Source organism: Tamandua tetradactyla, chromosome 20, assembly GCF_023851605.1.
Source record: "Tamandua tetradactyla isolate mTamTet1 chromosome 20, mTamTet1.pri, whole genome shotgun sequence".
Classification (NCBI taxonomy): Eukaryota; Metazoa; Chordata; class Mammalia; order Pilosa; family Myrmecophagidae; genus Tamandua; species Tamandua tetradactyla.
This window is the reverse complement of record NC_135346.1, coordinates 52906672-52916302: the sequence shown is the minus strand read 5'-3', so window position 1 is coordinate 52916302 and position 9631 is coordinate 52906672.

The window sequence follows — 9631 nt, the reverse complement described above, 5'->3', positions numbered from 1 at the left end:
TTGAGTAATCAAGGTCAGTGACTTGGGTGCTCCATGTCTATGCAATCAATACCCAGTGGAAGACCTGGGCACCAAGGCTCAGGTGACCTCCTTTGATTGAAAATAACTGGTACATGTTGTCACACATAATTACTGGGAGATGATTAAGCACTGCCTCTACAACTCCACTGGGAGAAAACAACTGGAAACTTGTGCCTGGTCTTTCCAGGACTCTTACCTTTGTGCCTTTTTCCTTTACTGATTTTAATCCATATATTTTCACTGTAACAAATAGTAACTGTTGAGTATAACAGCTGTTCTGAATTCTGTGAGTTCTTCTAGTGAACCACCAAATCAGAGGGTAGCCTTGCAGACTACTGACAACAGAAGATATTCGATATTTTTTCATTTAATAAATATTTCTTGAGCACATACTACATGCCAGATTGAATAACATCTATCAATCTAGTTTTGGTCTAGATATACCAAAAAGTATGTTGAATGCTATTAAGTAAGGAGCAAAAGAGACAAGGCTCTGCCTTCCTGGAAGGCACAGACAGTAAAAGGAGAGAATCAACAAGTCAATGAGCAAAAACATGTGCAACTACAAACTAGTACAGGGCAGTAAAGGGTGGGGAAAAAAGGGGTAATGGGCAAGTAGAGGGTACCTACTTGTATTGTATAATCAGGGAGGTGTCTGCAAGAGGGCGACATTTAAACTGAGGCCTGAAGGCTTAGGTGGTCACTGAAAAGCTTTGGGGAAGAACTATCCAGGCAGAGGGACCAGAATTGGCAAAGGCCAGGAGGCAGGAAAGTTCTGGGTGCTTTTGAGGAATGCAAAAGAGGCCAGTGTGGCTTGAGTGGAGTGAGGGAGGAGGAGTTATGTGTTCTAGTGTGCTAGCTGCTGGGATGCAATATACCAGAAACAGAACAGCTTTCATAAGGGGAAATTTATTAAGTTGCAAGTTTATTTTTCTAGGCAGTGAATATGTCCAAATGAAAGCAAGTCTATAGAAATGTCCAAATTAAGGCACCAACAAGAGGTTACCTTCACTCAAGAAAGACCAATGAAGTTCAGGGTTTCTGTCTGAACTGTAAAGACACATGGCGAACATGGCGATGACTGCTAGCTTTCTCTCCAAGCTTCTTGTTTCATGAAGCTCGCCCAAGGGCATTCATCTCCAAAGGTCTCTGGCTGCATGGGCTTTCTTGCCTCTTGTGGATCTCATGCTCTCCTGTGGCTCTCTAGCTTTTTCCAAAATGCTTCCTCTTTTAAAGGATTCCAGTAAACTAATCAAGACCCGACTGAAATGGGTGGAATAACATCTCCCCCTAATCAAAGTTAATAACCACAATTGGGCAAGTCACATCTCTGGGAGATAATCTACTCACGTTTCCAGCCTGCAGTGTTGATTAGGGATTAAAGATTGGATTAGGATTAAGCTGTGGCTTTTCTGGTGTGCATAATCCTTTCAAACCAGCACAGTATGGAAGGTCACCTCAAGGCCTTTTTCTACCTTTCTCTAAGCTCAGGTCCTTTCTCACCCCAAGGACTCTTGTCTCTGAAAACAAAAAATTCTCTCACAGAAATGTGTGCTACCACCCCTTTTCCTTCCTCTTCTCTCTTTAAAGGGTCCTCCATGCCATCAGACAAACAGGTACAGGTTGTGGAGAAGGGGAAGGCCACACCCAGCAGGGAGCTCTGCCTGGTCCCAGAAAGACCAAAAGTAGGCGTCAGACTTGGCCTTGGAGTTGGTGTTTTCGTGAGATCACATCCTTGGCAGAAACCCTGGTGTTTTTGTTTCCTGGCTGCCAAAGCAAATACCATGCAATAGGTTAGCTTAAACAATGGGAATTAGTTGGCTCATGGTCTTGAGCCTAGGAAAAGTCCAAAATCAAGGTGTCATCAAGGTGATGCTTTCTTCTAGAAGACTGTGATATTCTGGGGCCAGCTACCAGCGATCCTTAGTCCTTGACTTTTCTGTCACATAGCAATGCACAGAGAAGTGAGGCCTCTCCTCACTTCTCCCTTCTCTTTCAGGTTCTGTTGATTTCCAGCTTCTGGCAAGTCTTTCTGGTTTTCTTTCTTTCTGTGACCTTCCCCATAAGTCTTTTAGGAATGGGATTAAGAACCATTATGATTCAACTGGGTCACACTTTAATTGAAGTAACCTCATGAAAAGGACCTATTTACAAGAGTTCACACCTACAGGAGTGTATTAAGTTTGAGAACATGTCTTTCTGGAATATATAGCTCCAAACCACCACACCAGGCAGAATGCAACCCTGGAGGGTAACTACTGAGGAATGCTTTTCATATCCACATGGATGTGGGGTGACAAGGAGAGTCCCAGGGAAGCTCTCCAAACCTCTACCAGGCCTGGAATGGCAATCTAACCCAAATTCTGGAACTCAGCTGCCTGGGTTTAAAGATCCAGTCCACTATGTAACTGCTGGCAGTCTTGGATAACTTATTCTATCATCCTTGGCTTCCCTTTCCTAACATAGATAAAAGGGACAATAGTGCATGGGGCTACCCTGTGAGTAAATAAGTTAAATGTCAAGTACTTGAACAGTGCTTGGTAACATAGTAATGGTTCAACAGGCTTCAGCTATCATCAACACCATTGTCATTATTATTAATAATAATAATTAGGACTCAACTGTCTGAGGAATTGTCACTATCCTGCCAGCAGGGAGCGATGCACAGAAGGGCATGGGTCTCTAAGTCCTTCTGAAATGTCCACATCTGCTTGACATAAGGATCCAAGGTGAATTTAGTTTGTTGCACCCAGCAGCTGGTTCCCCAGGGAAAATTCTCTCTGAGACTTTATTGGGTACATGGATAGATAAATATACCTGTTTATTCCTTCCTTCCCTCTGGCATTTACACCCAGGGAAGCGTGAGTGCCGTAATGGAAATCTGAGGTTTATATTCTCATTAAACACAATGACCAACCTGAACGAATTTGTGTCCAATTTCATTTCATCCAGTTATCAGAAACCAAAAATTAAAATAAACAGTAAAGCAAGAAAATGCCCTTTGATTGTTTGTTTGTTTTCCCTACAGCAGTTTTCCTCTGATTTAAAACCCTGTGATTGAAGTGAAATATGATCCATATGTTTCTGATCCATTTACTGATGGACTCATTTATGATTGTAAAAACGGCTTTGAAATTACAAAGTTCCCTACAAAGCCTCAGCCTCATTACTATTTACACTTAGACATCAAATGGTTCTTGTGAAATATTTTAAGTGGTTTTCTGGTCGAATTTTTCTTTTCTTTTGATTTTGTGACAGCTGCTGCTACTTCTTCCTTCTCCTCCTCCTTCTTTTCTTCATTTGGATGAGGATTCAATGGAACTTAAGTCCTAAAAACTGCTTTGAGATTTGGACTCATCATGGTGAATGAAGTTGGTTGTAAATCCACCCAAACAAGCTCATGCACCCCTAATACAAAGAAAAAAGGTGGCCTAGAAAACTGGGGTGAGCTTATGAGGCAAGGCAAGCAGGAGCAGGTGAGCTGTGGGAAGTGAAGAAAAGCGCATTGAGACATTGAAAATGTGTCCAGCTTGGCCTGAACAGGCTAAAGGGGGGGGGGGGGGGGAGGAACAACCTCTAAGATTTCAAAACTGGGAATAAAATTGCCTATGGATGTATTTATTTATTTCAGATAGTTAAAAGAAAGGAAGCCTAGGAAAATTGGTTGAATTTTTTTTTTTTTTTTTTTTTTTTTTTTTAAAGACAGAGAAGGAAGGAAGGATGGAAGGAAGGAAGGGAGGAAGAAAGGGAAACATTTTTAAACATTTTCTTGTTTTATTATATTTTGTTTGTTTGTTTGTTTTTTACATGGGCTGGGGCCGGGAATCGAACCGGGGTCCTCCGGCACGGCAGGCAAGCACTCTTGCCCGCTGAGCCACCACGGCCCGCCGAAAATTGGTTGAATTTTAATGAAAAAAATTATTTGTTCACAGGTTACAAAAAAAAATTGAGGGATTCAAGATCAAGAGTAGATTTTTGTCTTCCTGTTTATTTTTATAATGGATTCTTCCCACTCCCCGCAGCCAATCCTTTGCCAAATTCAGTGGCGTTTTCTCTCCACAAGCCCTTCTGTGGGATCCCCCCACCCCCACCCCAGCAGTTCTTCTCTATCTGTCTCCAGGAACTGAACCATGAGCTTCACCTCTTCTCCCCGGGCTCTTGGCCCTCACCCTTCATCTTGTCCCAGGAAGAGCTTGCCAAAATACAGATCTGAGCATGTCATTGCAATGCTCACGGGTCACCCACTGTAATGATTTGTGTTTCTGAATATTTGCTGCTCACAGGCTATGTGAGTAACGTGGTTTACCTTATTTTACCCTCACTTCAATTCCATGAAGGTTGTCCATATCATCCCCGATTCACAAATGGAGAAACTGAGAAAAAGAGACAATGTCACCCAGAGAGTGTGGGACAGGGCAAGGATTCTAGCCCAGAGCATTTGCCTTTTACCATCAGGCTCTACTGCCCTCACAGCACCTGCAGAAGCAAGTTCACACTCCTTAGCACAGGCCCCAGGGATCGGTGCCCTCTCCAGCCATGTCCATCCTTCCCTCCTCTCCCACTCCCACTCTGGCCTCCAGCTATGGCAAACGATTAGATTAGTTCACACTTCCAGACTGGAGCATAGCCTGTTGCACAGCCTGTTTCTCCCTGGTGGAAAACAACTCCTCTCCTCACTCTGCCCAAGTTCTGTCCAGTGCTTCTGTTTGTCCTTCAGGACCAAAGCCTTCACCCCTGGTCTCCTCTCCTGTAAAACTGCCTTCACCTGGCCTGCTGACCACCGTGGGCATTAGCTGTTTTTTGCCCATGCAGCATCCACTCCTTCTTCCTGTGACAGCACCCTGATTTCCTCACCATGAGTTCAGATGAACTCCTTCAGTTTCAGAGTTAGCCAATGACCCGGCCCTGCCAATTGTCAATCAATGACTCTATCATTCTAGCCAGGGTGATTGACTGAGGGTAGCAGGTGACCCAAGCAAATCCAATGGCCCAGTGGCACCCAATCCTGGGAATTTGGCTAGGGTTGCTCACCATGTCGACCTTGTAGAGAGTTGATCAGCGCTCTGGTGAGTGTCTTGCCTGTCAGAAAGTAGAGCCTTTTAAATGATAATGTCAGCATGGCTGAAAGCACAGCTGGAAGTTGGAGAGAGACTCCTGTTAACACTTTTAAACCTCTGGATCAAGCCAGTTCTCCTTAACTTTTAAGAGATCTGAATTGATCAATCTCTACCCTGCTCCCACCTTCTTCCCCCTTAACCCCTGTCACTTGCAAATGAGAGCCATGAAGAATTACATCTTCCCAAGAGGTGCCCAGCCTATTCTGCCAGCGCATGCTATCATTCCTGGTCTTCTCAACCAATTGCAGCTTATTCATTCACTGTCTTTCCTACTTGATTTGGAGCTTCTGGAGAACAAGGATTATGCCTTCTCTCTCTCTGTTTTCTTGGCACAAGCTGAAAAGCAGCATCAAATAGGCACTAAAACCCCAGACTTTGACATCAGTCGGATCTGGGTTCTAATCTTAGCTCTGCGACTTGTTGACTATGTAGCCTTGGCCAAATTCCTTTGACTCTATCTCCTTGAGTCTTTATTTCCTTAATACACTATAAAGAGAATGAGATCATTTTCACTGCCCTTTGCACAAAGCTTGGTCCCTGAAATAGGCATTTAATCAATGGTAGCTATGATCATTATTATATACTGGTCCATTGGTGTCAATCCTGTGAACATCCTATTCAATCCCGGTGATGGCTCGGTCCCAGGGTGGGACCGGGTCACACTCATGTGTACGCACAGTTACCGTAAATGGTGGCAGCGCTGTTCTTGGACCTTGGAGATGCAAGGCTGGGAGGGGTTAGAAGTGTGGGAGAAAATGGGCAGCTTCTCTCAGCCCTGCACCTGAGACCATGGCAGTTCTCAGGCACTGGGGGCTGGCATGGGGACATGGTAGAGAAGGAGAGTCTGTCTTCCCAAGGACTCTTCCTCTGATCAGATTCCACACCCTCCCTGCAGACTGAGATTTGGGGCTCTTCACTCTGAGGAGAAGTGCACAGTCCCATGGTTAGGAGCTCAGGCACTGGTCAGGCAGTCCTGGGTTACAAATCTTGGCTCTCCACTTCCCTAACTTCTCTAGGCAAGTTACTTACCCTTTCTGAACCCTGTTTCCTCCTGCACAAAATGAGGAAGTAAAATGAGACCATGTGACTTAAACTTTTAGACCAGTGCCAACAAATGATAACTAACCAAGGAATAAAATAAATTAGTGAGGGATCCCAACTCCTTGCTCTCTTGGCACTCAAACTGATCATTTGGAGGGTAGGAAGAGCTTGAACCCTAGGTCTGGTCTGAATGAGTCTTGGCCCATTGGCACTTGATGGGCAAACTCAGCCCTGCCCCCCAGGACACTGGTATCTTGGAGTGTGGGTGCTGGGCTCAGGCTGCCTGCATTTGAATCCTGGGTCTACCACTTACTAACTTCACACCTTGGGTGAATTACATAACTTCTCTGTGCCTCAGTTGTCTGACCTTTAAAGTGGGGATAATATCAGCATCTACCTCCCCAGGTGGGTATAAGGAATAAATGACTTAATGCATGCAATGTATTTAAAACAGCACCTGACATGAATCAAGGAGTCAATAAATGTTGGTTATTAGTATTTTCTGGAGAGGTGAGTGGCTACTGCATTAAGAAACCTCCATCTCAAAAATAAATAAGTAAATAAATAAAAAATAATGGAGGAAATTGTGCTTGCCCTCAGTAAGCATCGAGTCTAAATTGGGACCAAGGCAGTACAAAATGGCAATAATAGTTATCGAACTTTAGAGTGGAAGTGACTTAGCTAACTTGACCTGTCAAGGAGCACAAAAGGAAAAGTACCATGAGCTCCTGACCCAGGCTTCTTGATGCCATGGAACACCAGGACCCAGGGCTGGTGGTAGTAAACTTTCCCCATTTGGTCTGCCCTAGAGAACATCCCTGCTCCTCCTCAGTGTCAGCCAGCTGGGCCTGCTGGAGGCTGGTATGGATAGCACCCCCACTTTTCCAGCCTTACGGATGGGCCATGACCAAGGCTAGGCCAATCCTTCAAGTGGTTGGTCCAGGATGGGCAGGTGACTGGGTTGATCCAGTATGGACTGGGGGTTTTCTTACTGGAGACGGTGGGAGAGCTGTCTTTTCCACTCTCATCCCAGAGCTGTGATACTGTAAGGTTGGAGCTGCCTAGGCCATGTTCCAGCTTCTTGGGGTTAGCTTGTCTGAGAGGAAGAAGCCAAGATAATACAGAAAAGGAGAGCTGGAGGAGAGAAGGAGCAGGGAAGAGGGAAATGAGTCAGGGGTGGAGGGGGAGGTAGAGGGGGAAAGAGGAGGGAAACAGAGGAGGAGCTGGAGACAGAGAAAGGACTCCCAGTTCCTGGATCCTATTGTTCCAGATGCCAGCACCACTCCCTCTCTCTTGTCTGGGCACAGAGCTTGTCCTGGGCGCAGAAGGCTTATGAGGACTTCAGGGAGAGTTATTTGGGAGGAGAAGAGGTGAAGCAAAGCAGCCTATGCACTTGTGGAAATGGAGAAATGGGGAGCAGATATGTTCCTTTTCCATCTCGTAAGCAGCAAAGTGGTGGGCTCTGGGCTGGTCTGAGATTAGGAAGTCCTAAGGACACCAGGGACTTCTGTGTGCCAGGGACGTTTACTTCTCACAACAACCCACACTGAGCTGCTGCCATCCCTGATTTACAGGTGAGGAAAGCAAGGTCCACTGTTCAGGTCTACTCACTTGGCCTAGGTCAGGCAAAGAGGGGCTTCAAGAGCCAAGCTCCCCAACCCTTCCTAACTGCAACATCCTTTCTCCACTTTGAGCATAACTGACACAGTGTTTGGTGCTAATTATCCCTAAAACTATCCAACAAGGCACCCTCCGGTGAGGAAAGGGCAAATGTGTCGCCTGAAAGTGCTGTCCCTGAGTGACTGGGAGCAGTGTTCTCCTCCCGGGATTCTTAGAAATTCAGGGGAAAAAAACCAAGAGCCAAGCGACCATTTGCTGACCTTCACCCCGGCTCCCCCATTTTCATCTGAACATCTCCAGGTATAAAGAGCGTCTGCAAGGTGCTGGAGGGTGACAGTTGGCTCTGGGATGCAGGCCTGTGCTGACAGGCTAAATAAGAAACTTAGCTGCTAATATGACTTAAGTATTTTAACGTTTAGAAAGATCTCACTTGATCTTCTGATCTAGCCATTCTCAACTTATTTTTCTGTTGCCACATACATGATGAGGTTTCGCATACATGAGAAGGCTGCCACATATGTAGCATTCTCCCATGCACAAGTCCCAGGGCCCATCATTTCCTACTTTGCCCCCTTCTCTCCCACTCAAGAAAGCATATTAGAATGCAAATGAGGTCTAACCTTTGATACACACTAATTTGTGTATTTTTCACCCAAATCACTTGAACTATCAGTGCTTTGTGGTTAGCATGTAATTACATTGTCAGTCTCTCTCTTCCCAACTGATTATGATCTGCAAGATTGCCTACACAAATGGGTTAAAGCTCAGTTATATTGAACCTAAAAAGAGACGGCACTGGCTTCAAATTCAAGGAAGAAGCTAAAGAAAAAGACATTTTAATAGTTGGTATCAAAATTCCTCCTGGGAAGGGAATTGTATTTTCATATTGGACTGAATTGGAGGAGGCTAGGATCCCGAGAATCCTGGAGATAGGCTAAATCAGGATTTTTATGAAGACAGCTGTGTTCCTTTGCACAATAAAGGGAATGTGAGTCCCCAGAAACCACTCAGGAGGGACCAGGTGAAGAGAGAAGGCAGGAGAGTTAAGGAGAGAGTGAGGGGATGGGTGGAAGTCTCTGATGTGTTGGATCTCCCCGCCTTGGTTGGGAATCCCAAACTTTTAGATACTCTCCTAACTCCCTAATGATTGTTCAAGAGAGAGAGAGAAATCTAGCAAATAGGACTGGCAGACCTCATATATATACTCATAGTGCAGGAGCCTGTTGGCTGGCAGATGATGAGAACTCAAACTTCTGTGAATTTGCAGAAATTTTAGAAGGTTCAAATTTCTCCAGTCCACAGGGTTGGTCCTAAATCTGAAGTACTGTCAAGGTTCTGTGTTTCCACCCATTTTGTACACAAGGAACCAAAAGAGCTTGCCAAAGTGGAGCAGAACTGGCTCATTCTTTCCACTGGTCCCTGATTCCTAGTCCCTCTATCTTCTCTTTCAAAGGCCTAACTTATTATTTACCAACTTGGTAAATCCCTCTTGGATAATCCTAGCCTCTGCCCTCCCTCAACATTTAATATTTAATTAACCAATGCAGTGTTCTATTTTGAAATATTTTTAGATTTACAGAAGAATTATAACGATAGTACAGAGGGTTCCATACAACCTTTACCCAGCTTCCCCTGAGGTTAACATCTTACATAACAATTGTCTAAACTAAGAAACTAACATCAATACCACACTATTAATTAAATAGCAGACTGTGTATGAATTTCACCAGTTTTTCCACTATATCCTCTTTCTCTTCCAAGATGCAATTCAGGATATCATGTTGCATTTAGTCATCACATCTCCTTAGTGTCCTTCAATACGGGACAGCTCC